Raw genomic sequence first — 23736 nt, 5'->3', positions numbered from 1 at the left:
ACATGAATGGAGTTATAGCGCGGAATTAGAGAATCAAGAAATAACTGGTTTCAGCTAAATGATTACTGGGTTCCAAGTACACCAAAAGCTGCGGATAGTGGCACATGCCTGTAATCATAGCTACACGGGAGATGGAGGCAAGAGAAGTATAAGTTCAAAGTCAGCCTGGGCAACACAATTGGATCTTGTCTCAAAATAAAATTCTTCTAAGTATACTGCAATCTGATTTCTAAACACCATCCATGCCAACAAAACTGCTTCAACCAAGGTCACTAACAACTTCCTTATAGGTAAATTTAATGCCTTCCTAATAGTTCTTACTTCACATAACTTCTCTGCAAGTTTTGGCCTTCGTATTCACCTGAAAAAATTCCTTCTGTAGCCTCTCGATACCACACTGACCTGTATTTTTGAAATTACTATTAGTCTCCTTGCAGTCTCCCTTTTTCTGTTTATTGCTAACCTGTTGGTGTCCTCTAGTGATTGTCCTCAGTCTTCTTCCAGCATCATCGGCTCTCCTGACTGAATCCAAATTTCCCACCCTACTGTTCCAGCCCTTCTCAGTTGACTTCTGCATGAGCATTAAGCCCTAGAAACCTTAGGCTTTCATTGTGTATAAATACGATCCTCTCTCTTACGTGTCTAGAATGGGAGTAGCTATCATCTCTGTGAGAAAACTGAGAAAAGAGCCATGAAAATAATTTCCTGAAGGTCTTAACTCTCTCCAAGAACATTTTATTGAGCTGGTGGTCATTAAACTTACACAGCCAACTACCTAGCATACATCTCCACTCAGTCGTTTCATGAGCATCTCAAAAACCACAGTGCACTGATAAATCTTATTCCCTTCTCTCACAATTCCTCTTCCCCTGTCTTTCTTATCTTGATAACCCTTATCACCATATTACTACCTCCTGATTTTTTTCTTTGTTAGGCATATCTATTGATTTTCTATTGTGGAAGGGAGGATAGTTTGTTCTCTGTCGCATACACCCCTGCTTCCATCATATACTTTCCATCCCTCCTTTCTACTGATAACTGAAAAGTTGGGTAGCATCAATATTATTTGTATTATTATGACTGCAAACATATTTTGTAACTGAGTCATGTAACATTCTGTAATTACTTTTTTCATGCACAACTTTCTTTTTCTTCTTAGTTGTATTGCTTTTTATCTGCTTATATCTCTATTAACATATTCTTAGGGGTTTTCTTTCTATGTACTTATCAGTAATGCAATGGAATCTCTTGAGTCATTGGGTGACTTCTTCATTGCTGCTATTTCCTCCAATTGCGTCAAGCTTTTTCGAGTATTATTAAGTATGCTATCAATCTCTTATCAATTTCACCTTTTTGAAGAACCCATCCTGAAGCCTTCCATCTTGCTTCATTCTGAGCCTTCTGCTCTGTAGGTGTTACAAGGTTGTCATTTGGTAACTGCTCACTATCATTATGGAATTTCAACTAACCACTCTCCATGCGGAAGCTTCTATTCCCTCGATTGCACAGCTTTCATGGTATCCATCCCTCATTTTGTTGGAACACATCCTCCATGAGCTTCCTGGAAAATAATGTATGCTTCCTAGATTTTTAGAAACTTTGTAGCTGAATGTTATTTTACCCTAAGTAAGAGTTGGTTGATATGGAGTTCTGAACTGTATCACTTTCCCTCAGTATTTTGAAAGCATCATTCCAACGTTTTCCTGCTTCCAGTGATGATAGATATTTGATGTCATTTTGAATCTTGATCCTTTGAATGACACCACTCCTTCCCTTTTATTCTCATTTTTGCTTCTGCTCCTATAATTCTGAAATTTTACAGTGATGAGCCTCTGTGTGGTCGTATTTTCATTCATTACACAAAGCTCTAGTAACTCCTATCCTTGAATCTTAAGAAATTTTCTGAGTTACTTCTTGATACTTTCCTTCTAGTTAGTCATTTCCTCTGTTTTCTATTTAAGGGACTTGTTCTATTTGGATGTTAAACAGCTTTTTAGAAAATATTTCTGGGCTGGGGATTTAGCTCAGTGGTTCCTCTACCTGCCTCACAAGCTCAAGGTCCTAAGTTCGATCCTCAGATTTAAAAAAAAAAATCTTATTTCCTCTTTGTTTTTGTGTTCTTCCTTGACAAGTTCATTCAACTTTTTCTTCCAAAGCTCTTATTGCAATTTTCCTTTCTTCACAACTTTAATTTCCAAGGGCTCTATTTCTGCTCTCTGGGTGTTATAGCAGCATATTCCTGTTGAATGAAATATTCTTCCTTATTTCTCTATACATATTAATGATATGATTTTAGTTACATTTTATTTTATGTGTGGAGTTCTATGCCTCTTAAGCTGCTTGTTTCTGTTTGTTTTAGGCTCCATTGCTCACATTTGTAGCTTTTCTCAGATATCTCACGATCCTTGATGTTGTAAGAAATTAACTGGAAGCTTTAGGTCCATGGGTGAAATTGTGGTCTTAATTGTTAGCATCTCACTGGGCTCTCTGGGAAAGACTTGATGTCAGTATATTTAGGTTATTTTTTTTTAATTTCTCCCATTTCCAGAGAAGGAACTTCCAATCTCTTTCCTGGGTATAAAGATAGGGTTGTCAAAATTCTGAGGGGCTGGTAGGAGATGAAGATGGGGGAGGGTTTTTTATTTTTTCTCATCTCTATTCCTTCCCTATCTCTCTCATCCCCTTTTTTATTTATTTTTTAATCTTATTGAGTTTATTGGTACTCTTTAAGTATACAGCACAGTTACATTCATTATTGGGATCTTGTACCCTTATATGACAGATCTTGGTTCTCATTTTTTCCCCATACCTCTGCCCTCCCTTCACCCCCTTCACCCTCCCCTATTTACAAAGACTTTGTTTCCATTTATTCCTTTTCTCGTATTTTTTCTTGTAGGGGAGGGGTTTCTTGATCATGACATGGAAACTTTGAGTAATTCAACATATTTTCAATGCGGTTTTCCCGCACTCAATTTAACTTGGTATCTAATTTGTTCTTTTAAGAAGGTATCCTCCTTTCTTCTATCAGAGTGAAAGTAGGGTGTCTTTTTGTACAGATGAGGAAATGATTTGGGAGTTCAAGTTTTTTTAAGACTTTAAACTATTTCTCCTGGTTTGATGTCTTCCTTTCCCTCTATTAAAAGTGTCTGTTATTTCTGATTCCTAAGATTTTGTGGGAGCAACCTCTGGTCCAATCGGCTTTCTACCTAGTTTTCCACTGTTTATGATTAGAATTCCGTTTTCTCCAGTCTGTTAAATCAAGTTTCATTCTTCCATCTACTACCTACATAGCTTCTAAAATATAAAAGTTTCTACTACATTTTTTTCTCCTGTTCTGTTTGTTCTTATGGACTATGTCTTTATAAAAATCCTACTATCATCCTTTTGATAGTTTGGCAGACAGAAGATATAAAGCATGTTTTTAATTTTTCTTCTTTAAATTTCAGCCTCTTAATTACATCTTGTTTTATTTTATCCTTTCTTGTCAACACTGTTTGCAGTTTGTACTTCCCAAATGATTAGATTCTCGTCAACTCCATTCCCCCACGGCCACCACGTCAATTTGATTCACTTGTAGATGAGCTTGGAAGCTGCCCAGAGGATTGGAGGAGCACATTTCTAGGTGCAGCTGGGTAGGCAATGGAGAGGTAGGCATTGTAACTGGCCCTTTGCCCTGTTGCCCTCCCCTGCTTCTGAGCCACAGGAACTAAGACGCTTTGCTCCACCATGCCCTTTTGCCATGTTTCTGCCTCGGACCAGCCAATCAAGGACTGAATCCCCAAAAACCTTGAGCCCAATTAGACCTCTCCCCTTCAAATTGTGAGTGTCAAGTATTATGTCAGCAACAAGAAAGCTGACTAATTTTCTCCCCCCTCTAAATATATATAATTTTTATATGCTACTCTGTCTAGATCACCCCCCCATTTCCACCTCAGGAAGTCTTTCTCATCTTTCACCTGGAGCTCTCCTTCTACCTGGGTACTTCAGTCCTGCTTCCTCAACCCCTTCCCACCCCAGCACACATCTTCCTAGATAATAAGTACTTATTTATTTTTTAGTCTTACTTGCTGGACTGTAAAGACACTTACAGGCTCTCTCACAAAGTCTCTTTCCTCCAGGGATGCCTCTGGCAAAAGGAGAGGGTTTTTCTCTCAGTGGAAAACTAGAGACTGTATGGGAACTCCCCTAGACCAATGTTCTAGACTTCGGTCCAAGCCATAAGGAAGTACTGATGATGATGATGATTATTATTATTATTATTATTATTGTAAAAATCTTGTCCTAGATTAGTCCTTAAAGTTAGAGTAGACCTTAACTCCTCTAGAAATTATGTATACTGTTTTGTATAGCCAAAGCATGTTAACATTCATCAGTTAATTTTGATAATTTACTATCATTAGCTAGCTAATTAAATTTGAAACTGAGCCTCCAGAGAAGAAAGACCAATTTAGAAAGATTACTCCAGGCAGATGTCCATGGGCTCAGCTCCTCCTTTCTTGACCTTCCTTTTAAAAAAAACAGGCTCTGGGTTGGAACTGGGCCAAGCAAGGATCCCATGAGCTCTCTCTCCTCATTAAGTAGTCCAAACCCTGCACTGGTCCTCTCCAGGGCTTCCACAACAAACAGTCTTGAGAAAGGCCTCCTAGATGCCATATTCAACAGAATCACAGAATTCTTATTTTCAGCCAGAAACAAGAGGCTGTTTCTACCACAAATACACACAAAATGAAGTGCTCCTCTGGCCCTTAATCTTGCAACAAAATGGGAGAAAAAAATGTCTACAGCTTTTAAGCTGCTCAAGGTTTGCAGTGTTAGAGATACTTTACAAATCCTAGGTGGGACCTTCGGGGGGAAAGCAGTTGGAAATCTGACATATGTGACAGATGCCTTTATATAAAGAAACTCAGAGGGCTCTGTCACTCTTTCTACCCTGTAGGGATACAAGAAGACAGGATTGTGTAACTTGAAGAGAGCCTTCACTAGAAACCAACTATGCAAGAGCCTTAGTTTTAGGTTTCTCAGCCTCCAGAACTGTGAGATATAAATTTCTGATGCTTCTATTTAACAGACCTAGAGGAGTTACTGTCTGCTGCTAAGTGTTTCACTGCAGATGCATGAAAGAATGGTATTTATGCTCTCTGTCTTGACTGTGGCATCCAAAAGTGAATAAAAGAATACAGGGGAAAATGTGGAGAAAGAATTTTGCAGCTTGGGAATAACTAAGCAAAGAACTTGTGTTATCTAAAGAAAAACCTAGAATTTGAGTTTCCATGAGAAGTGTTGGAAGTTTTTCCTAACCACCTGATTGATTACATCTTTAAGAGATTAAAACTAAGAGTAAACCAGTAAACCAGTAAAATGAACATAAATCTCTTGTTTATAAGCCACCCAGTCTATATTTTGGTCACAGGATCCTAAGACAGTGGTCCCAGGCAGGTGAGTGAGGAGGATGAAAACAATGAGAGGGAAGGTCTTTTCCAAACTCTACTTGGGTAATCAATGCTGCCCAGATACAGTACAATTGGAAACGTAAACTTGTTTTTCTTCTATACATCAGAGACACGATGTTTGACCTAAAATTTGTTGAACTATCCACTTCTCAGTGCAAATAAATAAATAAATAAGAAGAAGAAACGACAAACAGAAAAGTTATCCAGTGTGTGTTGCAGCCCAAGACTTGCACTGAAATGCTGGGAATATGCCCAAGATCAGTAGCCCTAGCAGCAGTCTAATGAGCCCACTTTTGTTTTTATATCCCAGTGAGGGACTGCTCACTCCAAACTGTAACCAGCCCAGCTTTTCCACAAGTGCCCTTAGGAGAACAGACAGGGTACAAATGTGTCACGATGAGCAATTTTCCTGGAAACATAGGTCAACTTTGAAGCATTCTCAGTGAAGATCACTCGTGATGGAACTTTATTATGGTGCTGTTATTATTACATGTCACCTAATATTAATAAGTATTGCAGAAATAATAACAATTTTCACATATTTTCATATTTTATGTTCAACTTCCACTTTGTGAAATAGGTATTTTATTCTCCATTATTTTAAGAAATTATGCTCAAGGGCCTGGGATTTAGCTCAGTGGTGCCACCGCCTGCCTCGCAAGTGCAAGGTCCTGAGTTCAATGCCCAGTACCAAAAAACAGAAAACAAAACAAAGAATTTAGGCTTGTAGAGAAAAAATAACTTTTCCAAGGTCACAAAGCTAGCTGGTAATATATTTGAGATTCTAACCCTGGTTGTTTGATGCCAGTTACAACAGTGTAAATTCCAAACACTCTATATTTATTGGAATGCTCTGGCTACAAATAAAAGAAACCCTAGCTGAAAGTCCAAAGAGAGAGCTTTGTTGATTCAGTGCCTCAATAGCACCAAGGACTGAGGCTATTTTCTTTTTTCTTTTCTACTACTCATACTGTGTCAAGTTTCACTGTGTCAACATGTTAGCATGATCCCAGGCCTCACTTCTCCTATATATAAAGTCTAGAGGCAGAAAAGGGATAATTTCTGTAATGTGTCCCTTTTTTAAAGCAAAGACAACTTCCCTTTATGTTTCATCAGTCACAATTTCATCCCATGCTCTTACCTCAACAATCACTTGACAGGTCTTGATTAGCCTAGTCAATCAAGACTCAGTTCCAGGGCCCAGCCCCTGCTAAAGAACGATTTTTCAGCAAAAGATAAACAAAATCCATCTGCAAGGAAGAAAGGATAAATACTGACTCTTACTATCACCAAAATGGCAGAGCACTTATTTTCTAAAACGTTTTGCTATCAAATAATGAAACAAAGCAACTGATAATTATATAACCATAATGGATACAGCAGCTTAGTGGAGTATGAAAGCAAAGTCAAAATTCAATGTGCTAGGGACATAAACCTCTACAGTCCCAAGACCTGTCATATGCCCTCTGGGAGGCTGAGGCAGGAGGATCTCAAGTCTCATTTGGGCAACTCAGTGACTTAAAAAGACCCTGTCAAAATAAAGGGGAAAAAGTACCATCATATATCATATAAAGGTACAAGATCCCAATGATGAATGTAACTGTTACTGTATACCTAAAATGTACCAATAAACTCATGAGAGGAAAAAAAACCTATACAGTCAACTCCACTGACCAAGGGTGAGGAGGCCTGAGTTCTGATCTCTTCTCTGACTAAATAGCTGGGTGATTTCAACCTGCCAAATATTTATTTCTTCCTTTTTTTACGTTGAACAACAAAGCCCGTCTCACAGAAATTTTTTAATATTAAATGACTTACTAAATCATTATTGCCATGAAACTATTGTGAAAAACATTCTCTTTTTGTATTATTACTCAGTTCTCAAAGAATCAGGAGGTCTTCAGATGATGTAATCTCACCCTTGAGTGTCACCGACACTCATAGACCACTGAGGTCTCAGACAGTCCTAATCATAATCCAATTGTGAAATGACCTCTTCCCCAAAATTATGTAAAATGGTTCCCGACAGACTATAGTCAGCCAACATCTGAGCACCTTTAGAATGCACTAGAAGATACACAGGTGAAGCCGGGATCTGCCTTGGCATTTTAGAGAAGCAAAATGGGGGAGGTGAGTATCAAGGGTCAGAGTAACAATGTGTCCCCGGGTTGGTGGCCTGCCTTGCAAACGCAAGGATCCGAGTTCAAGCCCCGGTCGGTACCAAAAGAAAAAAAAAAGGCCCTCAGGGAACCAAATGAGGCTAACAATGCTCTAGCCCCTTTTGTTCCTTTGCCCTAAGGGCTGCTTCCTTAAGTGTCTTCACTCTCACAGCATTCTCTCCATTACTGCTCCTCTGTCTCTGATCAGATCCTTTAGGCTGAGATTCATTCCCTAACTTTGACCTGGTTCTGCTTCTCTTACTCACTCAGTCACGGAGTACACTCCACTGCTTAATGCCCACATCTCTTGATTTTTTTCTCATTTACTACAGTAGTTCTTGTGATTGCTTTACCTTCATTCCTACAACGCAGGAAGCATTGGCTACTTGCCTGTGAAAGAACATGCCATAACACCAGGTAAAACTGAACTGGAAGAGACATAAAGATCGCCTAGATCCTTATTACTCAGACTGTGGTTACACAGCACAGCAGCACCAGTATCCCCCAAAAGCTAATCAGAAGTGGCAAAGCTCATGCCAGCCCCACTGAATGCCAGTCCACATTTCAGCAAAATCCTCAGGGGATTCGTATGCTATGAAGTTTGAAAACAACTGATCTAGACCTACCACCTCCTTTCACAGAGAAGTGAAGTGATTTCTCTACAACCCCAGAGAAAATAAGTGGTTAAACTGGACTAGGTCTCAGGTCTCTTGATTACTACATACCATTTACTCATTTTTACACTTACATAATTTTCCAGCTTTCACTTCCATGTAAGTGGCAGACCATCACAAAGGAATGCCAGTATTTGGCCTTAAATTCATTTTCATATCCATTCGTACCTCTTATTATGATAGCATAATTTCACCTTTTTCTGCAGCCTTCTTCTCTTTCATTTCTTGATTTATAATTATCTCACGAGAACCTCCAAGTACAGTGTCAAATAGAACATGTCTTTAATGTCTTTCTACTCATCTTTTCCTTGCACTTTTTAAGACTCCCTCAGCTGATTATCAACTAGACTCCTTGCTAACATTTTATTTAGAATTACTACACCTATAAATGAACATGGTCTTAAGCTTTCTTTTACATATCGACTACAATCTTGAGATTAAAATTGTGGTTGCTTCTTAAAATGAACCGGGAAGTTTGAGAATTGATTTCAGAACCTGTAGCCTTCCTACGTAAGGGATACTTTTACAACATTATCCTATCTGAAGAATCATAACTTCCTAAAATCAAAAACAGATTAATGTTTCCTTTAACAAAATATACCACTGGATTTGTACCTCTTAGATTTCTACTGCTCCTTGAGCAGACTGGGGGAAAGAGAGAAGGTGGAGAAGATGTAACACACACCTCAGAAAACATTCAATATCCCACTGTCCCCATCCCAACGTATTCAGTCCCCTCTATCTGTCAAGCTGTGCGTCTACAGACTGCCTCTATCCATGAGACTTCCATTAGCACTTTTCCGATTCCTTTATCTTTTACCAAATTGCTAAGGAAAGCTGGTCTAAGAGCCATAGAATCCACTGAAGCACAGTCTTGGGGCTTTCTATGTGAGGGCCCTAAAAGTAAGGAGAGGGAATGTGGACATCTCAGTCACTCTCAGCCCATGCTTGGGAACGTCTAGGAGTGATTCTGCAGCCCTCCTTGATATGGAAAGATCTGCTCATGATTCATGTTTCTGCGGCAAATGGCAAGAGGAAGAATGAGTCCACCACTTACTAGCAAGCGTCCCTGCTGTCCTTGTCCTCACACACTATCTTTTCCATTGTAAAATTGTTCCTTAACCTCTGGAACAGCCTATGTTTAAAAGCTACTGGGTGTATAATAATAATAACAATAGTAATAGTAATAATAATAACAGTTAATAATAATAATAATTTTGTCACTGCCACTCTGTCCCAAATTTGCTCTGCAGTCTTGGTGATTGGAAGCACCTAATGAACATACAGGAAGCCTAAAGAATCTTAAAAATTATTGCTCAGAAACAAATGTTTTCCTTTCTTGATTAATACGTCAAGTAGATAACTGCCTCTGATGTGGCCTGAAGACACACAAAAAAGGTCTGCCTAACCCATGCTTTTCCCTCTCCCTGATCTCAAATTCTGCTAAGGATAAGCTAATTGAAGGTCTTTCCTTTGCTTGTTGTGTTTCAGGGAAGGAGCAAACATGAGACAATGCATCTGAATCCATATATTCCAGGACTAACCTTGGTATGAATTTTTCACAGATGTTCTGGAGGGTAGAGCAAGTCCCAGGTGGGGACTAGAGACTTGGAATGTGGACAATAAAAGGAGAATAGAGGGGAAATCCCCCAGAGAGAGAATCTCCAAACTGGACACATCTTCCATCCCAATGCAATGCTCTACAAAAATCCAGAAAGATGCAGGTTTCAATGACCACTGTTTTGTTTCTCAGTCTCTGCAGCTCCAAGATTTTCTTTCCCTTTATGAGGAGTCTCTTCTTATCAAGTATCTGTAAGGCAATGAGAATGGAAAGTATAGAGAAGAAGAGAAAAATCAGAAAGTAACATCCACTACGGCAGCCTGAAAATAAATAAGTTTATTTATGCACATTTTAGTTTTATGCAAATAATTTCAGAATTATACACTGTACATACTATTTCTTACATGTGAGTCCTTGGAGAAATCTTCCTATATGCCACCCCAGAAAAATAACAAAACAAATTGAAAATACAATAGCATGGGAAATATAGGCTATCAATACTGTGGTCTCAGAACACAATTCCTAGTTCACCCTTCATACTATGAGTGGAAGCTCAGAGGAGTCCAATCTACAGGCAAATCTGTACTCCTAGAATAAACTTCCTAGAATAAACTGCCTGGTTTATTCATCTATTCACTCATTGATTCAACAAATATCACAGAATCCCTATTATGGGCCAATAACTGCCTCCCCCCGACATTAGTAAGGCCCTTCTCAAATAGCAGAGTCTTGGGATTGAATTAAGAGATGGCGTTCAACTTGGAAAGTTGATAGGAAAAGCAGCACGTGTGTCTATGTGTGCTTATATGTTGAGAAATAATATGGTATGCATAGAAAGAAAAGAAACTCCTTGATGTGGAAGAATTAATAGTGACACAGAATGCCAGGAAGCAAACTTGGAGATGCAATCACAGTGTCTTACTCCACTGTATGTGGCAGTGCTGAATAACTCAGGTGGGTAGTTTATGAAGAAAAGAGTATTAGTTAGCTCATGATTCTGAAGGCTAGGAAAACCAAGAGCATGGCTCTGGCATCTGCTTAACATCTAGTGAGAGCATTTTTGCTATAATATGACAGAGGCCATTACACGAAGAGACAGCAAGCAAGCAATCCAAAGACATCATGTTTTTATAGCAAGGCCACTCCCATGATAACACATTAATCTGTGAATGGATTAATCAATTCATAAAGACAGAGCCCTCAAGATTCAATCACCTCCCAAAGGTCTCACCTCCAAATTCCATTAACATATGAATTAGGGGATTAAGTTTCTAACACATTAATTCCAAGGAACAAGTATTCAAACCAGAGGACAGGGGTTACTCATGAAAAGACCTTATGCCATATTAATGTGCATGCACTTCACCTTGTAAATAAAAATGGAAAGCCATGGGAAAATTCAAGCATGGGCATGTCATTGTCAGACTTGATTATGAATCTGCAAACTTCTGCTGGCTATGTGAAGGATGAGTTAGAGCAGGTCAAGAATGGAGATAGAGAAAGTGATTAGAAGGCCATCGTTGTTAGGAGATGGGTGAGACAGTGCTGGGACTAAAGCCTAGAATGACAGAATAAACTCCAAGACACAGTAAAATGTTACTTTGTGACATAAAATGCTTAAACAGATCCCTCATAAGACCATGATAAAATCCCCAAAGGCAGGATGTTGACATGAAATGAGTTGCCTGGGTTACAGTTCAGGGATCCAAAGGCTATTTTTTTTTGAGAACACTGAGTCTTCACTTGGGTCTTCAGATGTCTGGTGGGTGACTAAAATGGGATGAAAAGCTTGGCCTCTCTGTCTTCTTATTGTGCCTGCCCCCTTTGTTGTTTTAACCCTTGAGTCTGAATCTGCTCAGCTCTGCATGTAGACATGTTGATCATTTTAAAAGGTTTTGTCCTTGGCCTATTGCCCATTATAGCCAGTGTGTGTTTCTTTGGCACCACCATTGTGCTTTCCCAGCAATTTAAACACTGAAAGTCGGTCAGCCCAATTATAAAGCCAATGTATTTATGGAATATGATGATACCACCAGTAAGAGTAACTCAGCATTTTCTGAATGAAGCTGACCACTTATTATCCCACCAAGCACTGGGCCAGTATGTTTCACACAGGATGATGGAGCTAGACACAGAAAAATTCAATAGCCTCCAGAACAACTTGACCATACTCCCCACAGGTGTGAATCCATCACAAGAAGAAACATCTTTTGGAATTGTTCTGCTGGACAATGAAAATGACTGGAATTTAGCCCACTCCAAGAAATCAATAAAAATCTGTTGCTTTCTTTGTTCTAGGAGCAATGGCGTGGTCACTCTTTGTCTCTCAACAAATTGATGGATCCTTTCACCTGAAGTTCCAATGTGACTGAAGCCCCCAATAAAGAATGAAGCTTTGCCTAGGCAGGAAGGTGTGTGCTTGCAATATCTGGTCCAGTCTCTTTTCTACCATCTCTGGGTCAGAAGATCTTCTTGCCTGGCATCAGGAATGCAAAGGCAGAAGTAGTATTGAGGGCTACATAGGTGGCAAAGCAAACTACATTTTGTAGTAGACTAAGTGAGAAGGGAAGAAAAGGCAATGTTCAGGCCCTCACATATCTTATTTAAGTGAGTAGTAGATGATGAGACCATAAACCTAGCTAAAAGGAGGATATTTTTTAGGGAACATGATGACTTCAGCTTAGCCACATAAGGTTTAAGGGGGGCTGAATGGCATCATAGTGCACATTTTTAGCAAGAAGGATCTGAAAATTAGGCAAAATGTCCAAGATTTGGAAGTCAAAACCAGCAAGGTGGAAACAATTTCAATCAAATAAACATGAGTGCACTGCCTCAGAGATAACATGTAAAATGAGAGTAGAGTTAAGCCTATGGTGTAAGAAATACCAAAACATAAAAGAGATGAAAAGAGAGGCTCGCCATGCATAGGAGAGCTAAAGAAGTTATAAAGATGAGGATAGTTAAGAGAGTGTGACTACTGCATGGGAGGTTAGATACCACAGATGTTTAAAAAATGCATCATATGCACAGGGGTGTAATAAAACATGAGTTCTTACACATCCCATCAGATATGGTGGTTAAGAAATCATTGGTAACTTTAACTTGGAATGGGAAAGCCAGAAGGCAAACTGAGGTACTTGAAAAGAAAATGGAAAGTGAAGAGAAAGAGCTAGAAAGTAAATTCACTTGAAAAAGTTTGCATGAAAAGGGGAGATGAGAGGTTGAGAACTAGAAGACATGGGTTCAAGGAAAGCTTTTTTGTGGTACTGGGGTCCAAAACCAAGGCTTTCACACTGAACTATATCCCCAGCCCTTTTTCTATTTTGAGACAGAGTCTCGGCTCAAACTTGAAATCCTCCTGTCACAGCCTCCCAGAATGCTGAAATTTCAGGTGTGTGCCACCAAGTCCAACTCAAGGGAAGCTTTGTTTTGGGAAGGGAAGGTACTGGGGATCAAACTCTTGTGCTTGCAAGGCAGGTACCATAGGGAAGCTTTTAAAATTAGAGGCAACTTGCTCCTTTGGCCCAACACAGCAGAGGAGACTGGCAGTAGCTTACCACCCTCTGGTGGGCCCGCCTCTCAGAGCAGAGCAACAAAAGAGCACCAAAGCAGCCTAGGCCCACCCCTTCAGCTCAGCTCAGCAGAAGAACCCAGCTGTGTGGTGCCAACACAGCGGTGTCCGTGTCCCGTCCTGTCCCTACCCATCTGTGTCCCCCACCCCCACGAACAAGAGAAAGAGGGCCTCCCTGAGGCTCCTAGATATAAATTGAAGCCCACTGGAAAAGTGGAGAAAATATCTGCGATAAAGGCACACCATACCACCATAGTTGGTAAGTTGGAGGGACCAGCACCTCACATCATAACCTGTTCTAAAGACAGCTGGAACCTGCAGTAGACCTTTGCAGAGTTCAACTTAGCAGGAGGTCAGAGACTTCAATTTAGGCCTTGCAGCCAGAAATCAGCCTGAATCTCAGGGGACAGCTGCTGGCTCACTGAGGCTAATTAGCTCAGACCTTCTCACTCCTGCCCAGGCTATGTATTGTGTCAACAGAGGCATATCCTGAAGGAGGTCCTCTATTTCTATTTGTATTTTTTATTTTCAAAGTAATATTTTTCTCTAATCTTTAAACATGTAAAATTTTTTATCTACACCTAGACATATAATAATCAAGATCCCATAAACCCAACAGAAGAACAAAATACTACAAGTAATTAGAGAAAAGAAACAAATCACATGCAAGGGGAAGCCCATCAGAAACACAGCAGTCTTTTCAACACAAACCCTCAAGTCAAGGAGAGCCTGGATTGAGCTATTTCAAGTCCTAAAAGAAAACTACCTCCAACCTAGACTGATGTATCCTACAAAAGTATCTTTCAAAACTGATGGGGAAATAAGATACTTCCACAATGAACACCTGAGAAATTTCATGAACACTGAACCAGCCCTCCAAACACTTCTAAAGAATATCCTGGAAAAAGAAAAGGAAGGCCACAACTCCATAAGGGCCAACAGAGCAAATATACCAGGCAAGGCAAGAAATTAAAGGGAGAGAGAGAAAAATAAAAAATAAAAGAACCAACAATGGGAAAATAACATGACAATAAAAAGTCAATACATAACAATTACAACCATCAATGTTAATGGACTCAATTCACCATCAAAAGAAACAGGCTGGCAGAATGGATTAAGAAGCAAAATCCAACAATATGCTGTATACAAGAAACTCATTTAATCCACAAAGAAATTCATAGACTTAGAGTGAAAAAATGGAAAACAGTTCTCCATGCAACAGGAGCCTGGAAAAAAGTGGGGGAAACTATCTTATTTGCAGACAGAGTAGATGTCAAATAAAAACTAATTAAGGAAGACAAAGAAAGCCACTACATCCTTGTAAAGGAAACAATACAAGAGGAAGAAATGACAAGTATAAATATATATGCATTGAATACTAATGCCCCCAACTATACAAAACAAATATTAATGGATATGAAAAACAAAATAAGCACTAATACAATTGTAGTGGGGGACCTCAATACTCCACTGACACAAATAGATCATCCAGACAAAAAAATCAACAATGAAATAACAGAACTGAACCAAGTCTTTAAACAAATGGACTTAGTAGATGTCTAGAGCATGTTCCATCCCACAAAATCAGAATATACATTCTTTTTGGCTGCACACAGGTCATTCTCCAAAATAGACCATATTAGCTCATAGAACATGATTAAGTAAAAGCAAAAAAAATGAAGTTATCCCATGAATATTATCAGATCATAGCACAATTAAACTGGAGTTCAATAGCATAAGAAACTGCAAGAACTTCACCATCACGTGGAAATTAAATAACACCCTGTCGAACAACCACTGGGTCACAGAGGAAATTAAACAAGAAATTAGACAGTTTCTACAATTAAGTGATAATGCCAATACAACATGCAGGAATCTATGGGACCCAATGAAAGCAGTTCTACAAGGGAAATTCATAACAGTAAATGCCCATACTAGCCAAACAGAGTGAGTTCAAATAAACAAGCTAATGCTTAACCTTAAGCTCCTAGAAAAAGAAGAATAAGACACACCAAAAGCTCATATAAGTGAGGATATTATGAATATCAGAGCAGAAATTAATGCAATGGAGACTAAGATAATGATACCAAAAAATCAACAAGTCGAAGAGCTGCTTTTTCGAAAGAATAAATAAAATCAATAAGCCCTTAGCCAACCTTATCAAAAAAAAAAGGGAAATAAAAGGCTCAAATTCATGACCTTAGGAATGAAAAAAGTGAAGTCACAACAGATCCACTAGAAATCCAGATCATCAATACCTACTTTGAAAGCCTGTACTCTAATCAAATGGAAAATACAGAAGAAATGAACAGATTCCTACATGTATATGAACTTCTAAAGTTGAACAAAGAAGATATAAAAAGTCTAAACACCCCAATTCAGTGAAATTGAAAATGTAATTAAAACACTACCAACAAAGAAAAGCCCAGGTCCTGGTGGCTTCACTGCTGAATTCTACAAGACATTTAGAGAAGAACTATAACCACTACTCTTTAAACTCTTCAGTGCAATTGAAAGGGAAGCAATACTTCCAAATTCATTATTGAAAGCAAATATTATTTTCATTCCAAAACCAGGGAATGACTCAACCAAAAAAGAGAACTGCAGGCCAATCTCCCTAATGAACATAGATACAAAAATCCTCAATAAGATACTGGCAAACATAATACAGAAGATCATCGAGAAGATCATACACCCTGACCAATTCAGATTTATCCCAGGGATGCAAGGATGATTCAACATTCACAAATCAATAAATGAAATACATTATATTAGCAGAGTCAAGAACAAAAACCATATGATTATCTCAATAGATTCAGAAAAAGCATTTGACAAAATTCAACGCCCATTCATGATAAAAACCCTACAGAAAATTGGAATAGATGGTCTTTATTTCAACCTGATAAAAGCTATCTATGAGAAACCAACAGCCAATATCATACTAAATGGTCAAAAACGGAAAACCTTCATGCTAAAATCAGGAACAATGTAATTTTTCTATAAAATGGAATAGTACTCAGCCATAAAGAAAGAGAAATTAGATTCATTCATAGGAAAATGGATACATATTGAGGATATACTTCTAGGTGAAATAAACAAGTCACACATGTATAAATACCAAATAGTTTCTCTGGTATGAAAAACTATAATAGTACATAAGATCCTAAAGAGATAATTGACAACATGAAATAGGAAGAAAAGGGCTAAAGGTGTAGGGAAAGTGGGAAGGGTAGGGGAAAGGTAATAAGGGAAAAGAAAAAAATATGAGAAAATTAAAAAAAGGAAATAAAGTATTTGTAAATGGGGAGAGGAGGAGGGGGCAAAGGGAGGCAGGGATAAGAGGAGAAAATGAGAACCAAGACCTGTCATGTAAAGGTACATGATCCCAGTGATGAATGTAACTGTACTGTATACCTAAAATGTACCAATAAACTAAAAAATAAAATAAAATCAGGAACAAGACAAGGATGTCCACTATCACTACTCCTGTTCAATGTAGTTCTAGAAACATTAGCCACAGCAATTAGATAAGAGAAAGAAATAAAAGCAATAAAGACAAGAAAGGAAGAAGTTAAACTGTCACTATTTGCTGATGATATGATACTCTACATAGAAGACCGAAAAAACTCTGCCAAAAGACTTCTAGACTTAATTGACAAATTCAGTAGAGTAGCTGGATAAAAGGTCAACACTCAAAAATTAATAACCTTCTTGTACACAAATAACAGACTCACTGAGAGCAAAATTAGGGAAAAAATTCCTTTCACAATAACATCCAAAAAATGAAATATCTAGGAATTAACTAACCCCTGCTCCTGGGTAGGAAGAAATGAATTTGACCATACTACCAAAACTGCTATACAGATTCCATGCAATCCCTATTGAAATCCCAACAGTATATTTCACAGAACTTGAGGAAATGATCCAAAAATTCATTTGGAACCAGAAGAGACCTAGAAGAGCTAAAGCAATTCTAGGCAACAGAGACATAGCAGGGGATATCACAACTCCCAACTTGAAACTATACTACAAAGCCACTGTGAGAAAAAAGCATGGTACTGGCAAAGAACCAGACCCAAGGATCAATGGAATAGATTAGAAGATGCAGAAACAACACCAGACATTCTCAGCTACCTCATCTTTGACAAAAGAGCCAACCATCCTCACTGGAGGAAGGTTAGCCTCTTTGATAAATGGTGTTAGAAAAACTGGATTTTAACTTGCTGAGGATTGAGACTGGACCTGTGCCTTTCACCATTCACGAAACTAAAATCCAAGTGGATTAAAGATCTAAATATCAAAACAGGAACACTAAACTTACAAAAAACTAAATTAGGTAGAACTCTCAAAGACATTGGCATAGGAAGAGACTTTATGAACAAACCTCAGCAGCATGAGAACTTGCACAAAGAATCAACAACTAGGATCTCATTGTATTAAAAAATTTTTTTCAGTGCAAGAGAAATCACTAACAGAGCTAAGAGACAACCTACAGTGTGGGGAAAAAAATTTTACCAGCTACTCCTCAGACAAAGTACTACTATCTAAAATATATAAAGAACTCAATAAAATCAGACCCCCCAAATACAAAGAACCGATTCAAAAATGGGCATCTGAAATGAATGGACATTTCTCAGACAAACAAGTCAGAGAAGCAAATAAATATATGAGAAAATGTTCAACATCACTGGTCATTCGATAGATACAAATGAAAACAACACTGAGATTCCACCTCACCCCACAAAGAATGGCTGCTATCAAGAAATCAACCAATAGCAAATGCTGGCGGAGCTGTGGGGAGAAAGGAACCCTTCTCCCTTGTTGGTGGGAGTACAGATCAGTCTAACCACTGTGGAAATCAATATGGAGGTATCTCAAAGAACTAGGATTAAAGGTCCCATTTGACCCAGACATCCCTCTGCTGGATATCTTTCCAAAAGAATGAAAAGAACCATACCACAGTAATATATGTGCACCCATGTTTATAGAAGTATAGTTTGTAATAGCTAGAACTTGGAAACAACCCAAATGCCCATCAACTGGAGACTGGATAAAGAAGATGTGGTTTTTCTATAAAATGAAGTGCTACTCGGCCATAAAGAATGAGAAACTAGAGACATTTATAGCTAAATGGATGCACATTGAGGCTATACTCTTATGTGGAATATATAGTACACATTTGAGTAAATACCAAACAGTTTCTCTGGTGTGAAAAACTAAAAGTTTAAATAAGGTTCAAATGGTATAACTGATTGTGTGGAATAGGAAGAAAATGTCTAAAGGGGAAGTGGGAAGAGGAAGGGAAAGGAAATAAGGATAAAGAAAAAATGTGAAAAAAGGGAAAAATGGAAACAAAGTCTTTGTAAATAGGGAAGGGTGAAGGGGGTGAAGGGAGGCCAGGGGTACGGGGAAATAATAAGAACCAAGACATATCATGTAAAGGTACAACATCCCAATGATAAATGTAACTATACTGTTTGCTTTAAATGTACCAATAAACCTAACAGGAAAAAAAACATTAGAGGCAACTTGAATAATTTGGTAGACTTAAAGAAGGAAAGGTAGATGGGGGATGAATGATGTAATAAAATTCCAAAAGAGACAGAAAGCAAGAGCATCAAGAGTACAGGCAAATGAACTTGAAAAGAGGAGATACGTCAAAGTCTGGAAGAAAAGTTCAGTATATTTAGAATGCTTTCCTGGCAAGCAACACAAAATCCATTCAAAATAACTTTAAACAATAAGAAAATTAGACTATTTCACATATCAAAAAGTCAAAGAAGGGGATGGTAATGTATAGGAGCTGGCTAATTCAGTGGCTTGGCTCTCAATGGCTCTTAATGACACAGGTTCTTTCTGTATCTCTGTAATGGCACCCTCAACGCTACAGCTACTCCCATCCCATTCAAAGATCATTCAGTAGCTCCAGTCTACATATGGAATAATATCCAAAGACCAGAGATAAAGAGCTCTTCTTTGATCTCCATTTTGTCAGAAAGAATCATTGCTAGAATTTTTCAATAGACTCCAATTCAATAGCCAGAATGTTGTCACGTGGCTAAGCCACATCCTGACAAGGAATAACTAGGCTGGACTGATTATGACAGTCTCCCTGAAGAACATGGCCACCATTTACCTAAATTAAAATTCTGTTATCAAGAAAGAATGCATGAGTGTAGTTATTTAAACACCCAAGCATGACTGCTACATTGGGGTACATGTGGAAAAGTTTACAGCCAGGGGTATAAAATGATGCTTAATAGTCTTGATTGTCTTGAATCTGTTGATAGTAAAGAAGTAAGGGCTGAGTACGAGGTTTGAAGAAATAGATAAGATTTGAAAGTCAATGAAGGAAGTGAGGGAAAGAGTGCTCTGAGCCAAGCTGAGGTAGGCCACAAACTTCTCCACATACCAATCTGTATAACTAAATATTTTTCCAGTATATTCTCCTTCTCAGATGCAGAAACAAAGAACACAGGGAGCAAGAGTGTGACTGATTCTAGGGTGGGATTTTATCAGGTGTAAAGGAAATGAAAGATGTTTCTAAAGGATCTCTGTATAACTTATGCGATCTAGCAAATCAAAGGAGCCTGCTGATTAAATTAGAGAAAATAGAGTGATCAAGGGTTGTGAGATGCATATGATCTCCAAGTGTAACGACAGAAATAAGTGAGCCCAGGACTTTGTGATCAGAGTGTAGGATACTACCGCACTGCCCTAGGCAGAGGCTGGTTTAAGAGGAAAGAAATGAAGGACACTGGAGTCAATGATGTCCAGGAGTTTGCAGACAAGGAAATAAATGAGGTTAATGACTGACACTGAAGATCCCAAAATCTCCAATGAAGGACCTAACAAGCAATAAGCAGATATCAGTGATCATGAGGGAAAAACATGAGATAAGTGGTAAGTATGAATTTCTCCCTGAAGATTGGTGAATGCTGGTCAGAGGTTGGGGTGGAATCAGGCCAGAGCAACCCTTCTCCCGGGCAGATTCAGTATGGGTGTTGAAGGATGGTTTGTGAGGATTGCAGAGGAAGTTAAATCTTTAGCAGATCTAGCTCTCCGTTTTAAAAGGAGGAGGGGATAAGGGCTCTTCGAGAACCTTTGGGGGGACATCGAAGAGTGTGTTAACAATGAAAGGCAGACCATAGATCATCAAAGAATCCTCGGGTAGGCTGATTCAAACTCAGTGTATGTTTCAATAAGGGATAAGAGTCCTCCATCTACTAAGGGAAGATGTGAATGTGACCATGACATCTACCCTTGATAAAACATTAACAATATAATTACTAATTCAAAGAAAGCTTCTTATGCTTGAGTAAATAAAAAATAAAAGGTGTGAGTTTAGATGTGAGACAAGGTAGCTCTGAGCAGAAATTTGTATTTCCACTAAGCTGGCTCCTGTTCACTCATCCCTTTGTCTTCCTTCATTTGCATTTCTTGTTTCTTTTCTCCTGTGGTCACTGTTTACTTGGGAGATGATAGAACCCCATCTGAGGGTGGAGCAAAATTAGCATATAAACAAGATTTTAAAAGAGCTAGAACAGAGAAGAACTTCACGACCTACTAATCTCTGGAGACTTGTCCCCAAAATAATCAAGAGCAAGTAGACTTGGGTAAACCCCAGCTGGGCCTAAAAATGCTTCTGTTTTGCCTTGAGTGACCTAAGGTGTGTCACCATTTGATTCAGCTGCAGGTTTCCACCAAGTTCTTTATTTCATGTTAATACTCTAAGCAAAGGCTTTGTAGCAAGAACACAATACTTGAAGAAACTGTGATTGTCATGTAGAGGTACAAGATCCCAACAATGAATGTAACTGTACTGTATCCCTAAAATGTACCAATAAACTCAATTAAAGCTGAAAAAAAAAAAAGAAAGAAAATGTGGTAGAGTGGAAAAAGACCTCTATACCTAGACAAATCTGAGTTTGGACACCAGTTGCAACGTCAAACTTCATTTTCCCTGGCAAATTACTTTACTTCTGAGTAAAAGTAACAAAATCTATCACTAAACGTAAGTCAGCAATGGGTCAAATTCTTTACGTACATAGGCAGCCTATCCCCAATTCTACCAGCCCAGCCACCAGGGTCAGCTGCCTCCAATAAAATAGCCAGAGCCCCTCCTTACCATCCTAAATTTTAGAATGTAAATTCATTCATTGCATATGTTCTATATGTTCTTTCCATCTAAATCTATTAACTTCCAGTAATGATTTATTTTTTCCTACTCAAAACTAAATATTAGCATTTAATACATCTATATATAATTATGAAATTTGGGTAGGAAAAATTTTACTTTTAATGGCTAGTGGTAAATACTTTTGATAAACTTTTGATAAGTTGGGGGGTTCTTCTTTATTTAAATAGTATTATTATTGCAGCAACAAAAAAAAATTTCTTCAAAGCCTTTCTCCACAACTCTGAACTATGGATTCCATAATGTTATAATGGATTTAAGCTATGAAACCTCAAAACATCACATTAGCATGATGTTCTCCATCTTGGGAAAACTGCCTAATTAATGTAATACTGCAGTAGGATTATTTAGATTTGAATTCATCTGTAAAGCTGAAGGCATAAATGTGTAATACTTAATATAAGCCTGAAAAGGTGAAGTGTGAATCTTCATTTCTAACATTAACGTAACTTTCTATATTGGAACAATATACTTATTATATTTATGTGATATTGAAAATGATAATCTACTTAATTTAAATGTTAAATTTTAAATTATGAGGTTTACTTCAAAACCAACATTTCACACACGCATTTTTTAAGGCATAATAAGGGTTATATTCTAGATCATGTAACGGTTTCTTGGCACCCAGTTTCTTGGCAAGTAATAGAAGGTTCAGAGATGAGAATATTATTGCTGCATGGGAATTACATTTAAATTTTAAAACATTTTGTATTAAGCCAAAATATGGACCTAGTAAATTAGGCATATTCACTGAGCTATCTTTAACGTTTGTTCTAAAAAAATGGTAAAGTTTCTATCGATGATAACAATTTCTATATAGAATCTACTTCCTTAATCTATCTAGTTCCATTTTTTAAATATTATAAAATTATAAAATATTAAATATGATATTTCATAGTAACTCAAAATCAATTATCACTCTAAAAACTTGTGGTATCCTAAGTTCTCGCTAGAAAAAGCACTTCAGGTTTTACTATGGACTGTTTCAATAAAACTGCCATTGCTTCCAGTTTGTCTGGTTTGTTTTTTTTAAAGGAATAGAACATACTTTCACAAATTTCTATAATGTGTCTTAAGAAAAATAAGGAGGCACCACCATAATTATAAGGCTGCTGAGGTAGTGTTCGAAATTCTCCGTGTGAGCCAATGAATGTAAGGAGACGGACATGCGTTGTTAGTGCCGGAAACAGTTAGTGTAGCCTGAAGCCTGAGTCTATCCAGAAGGGATGTAACCAATGTTGACATCACATTATGGATAAATAAGCATTGAAAAATAAACCAAAGAACCACAGTCTACTTTAATTTTTTGTAAACCATGTTTTGTGGATAACTTGAGTTTTACCATAAGGCTGATATATTTCAATATTTTGAAGCTATCAGTATTAATTTTGAGTTGGCAGAGACAACTTAACCAACTACCATTATGTTTGGTACTAAAAGATACACCTTTCAATAAAATTACCATAATGTGAATAATTAAATAAATAAATAAAATTGGAGGGTTTTCCCCAGTGTTTCTAAAATGGTCTCAAGTGTTCATCAAATTCCTGCGGAGAGTTCCTTTCTTAACCTCCCTTCTTCATCTTCCTCCTAAGATATCCTCTCTCCTCTTCCAATGGAAGTTATATATGGCACCTTCTCCTTAGGCCTGCACATAGAACCAGTACAGTTTTTCCTGAAGGTCTGGTGACAATGAAGGCAGTTTCAGCGAAGAAAACAGATAGGAGTTTAATGTCCTACGTACATCAGGCCAACAGAACACAGGTATCTGACCAATCCTCTTCTAGGGCTTAGCTGGTGGCTGCCATTTCCCTGGGATCTGAACCTCTCCCCCTGTGAGCTTTCCTCTAATATCCAGGGCTAGAAAACAGATATTTTCTGTGGCTTCATTATGCAGGACACTTTTAGATCCTTTTGTCTCATGTTATCTGCTGGGCTTTGTCTTCATCAACCATAAAGGGCCCTTTAATGTGAATTTCTACTCCAGGCTCTACTCCAAACCATGGAGCGAATAATATGAAGCTGTGAAATGGCAACTTCTCTTGAATATCCCTCAGATCACACTTCAGGTCAAAGATCCCTCTCCTATCAATAGTTCAGGTAAGGGCCAGGGATTTAGCT

At 38.1% G+C, this 23736-nt stretch overlaps 1 long non-coding RNA gene across 1 annotated transcript in view; it reads right to left on the bottom strand.

Moving 5' to 3' along the window:
• Positions 1–23736, bottom strand: part of LOC104866338 — a 79266-nt gene that overhangs the window by 48900 nt on the left and 6630 nt on the right. Inside the window, exons 2-3 of the long non-coding RNA XR_781418.1 lie at positions 9828–10093; positions 6592–6700 (exon numbers count right to left, since the gene is read on the bottom strand). This is a non-coding gene — a long non-coding RNA (uncharacterized LOC104866338). The remainder of the gene's footprint in view (positions 1–6591; positions 6701–9827; positions 10094–23736) is intronic.

The sequence above is a fragment of the Fukomys damarensis genome, unplaced genomic scaffold, assembly GCF_012274545.1.
Source record: "Fukomys damarensis isolate Sample0158 unplaced genomic scaffold, DMR_v1.0_HiC HiC_scaffold_11, whole genome shotgun sequence".
Taxonomy (NCBI): Eukaryota; Metazoa; Chordata; class Mammalia; order Rodentia; family Bathyergidae; genus Fukomys; species Fukomys damarensis.
This window is presented reverse-complemented; position numbering and strand designations above follow the sequence as displayed.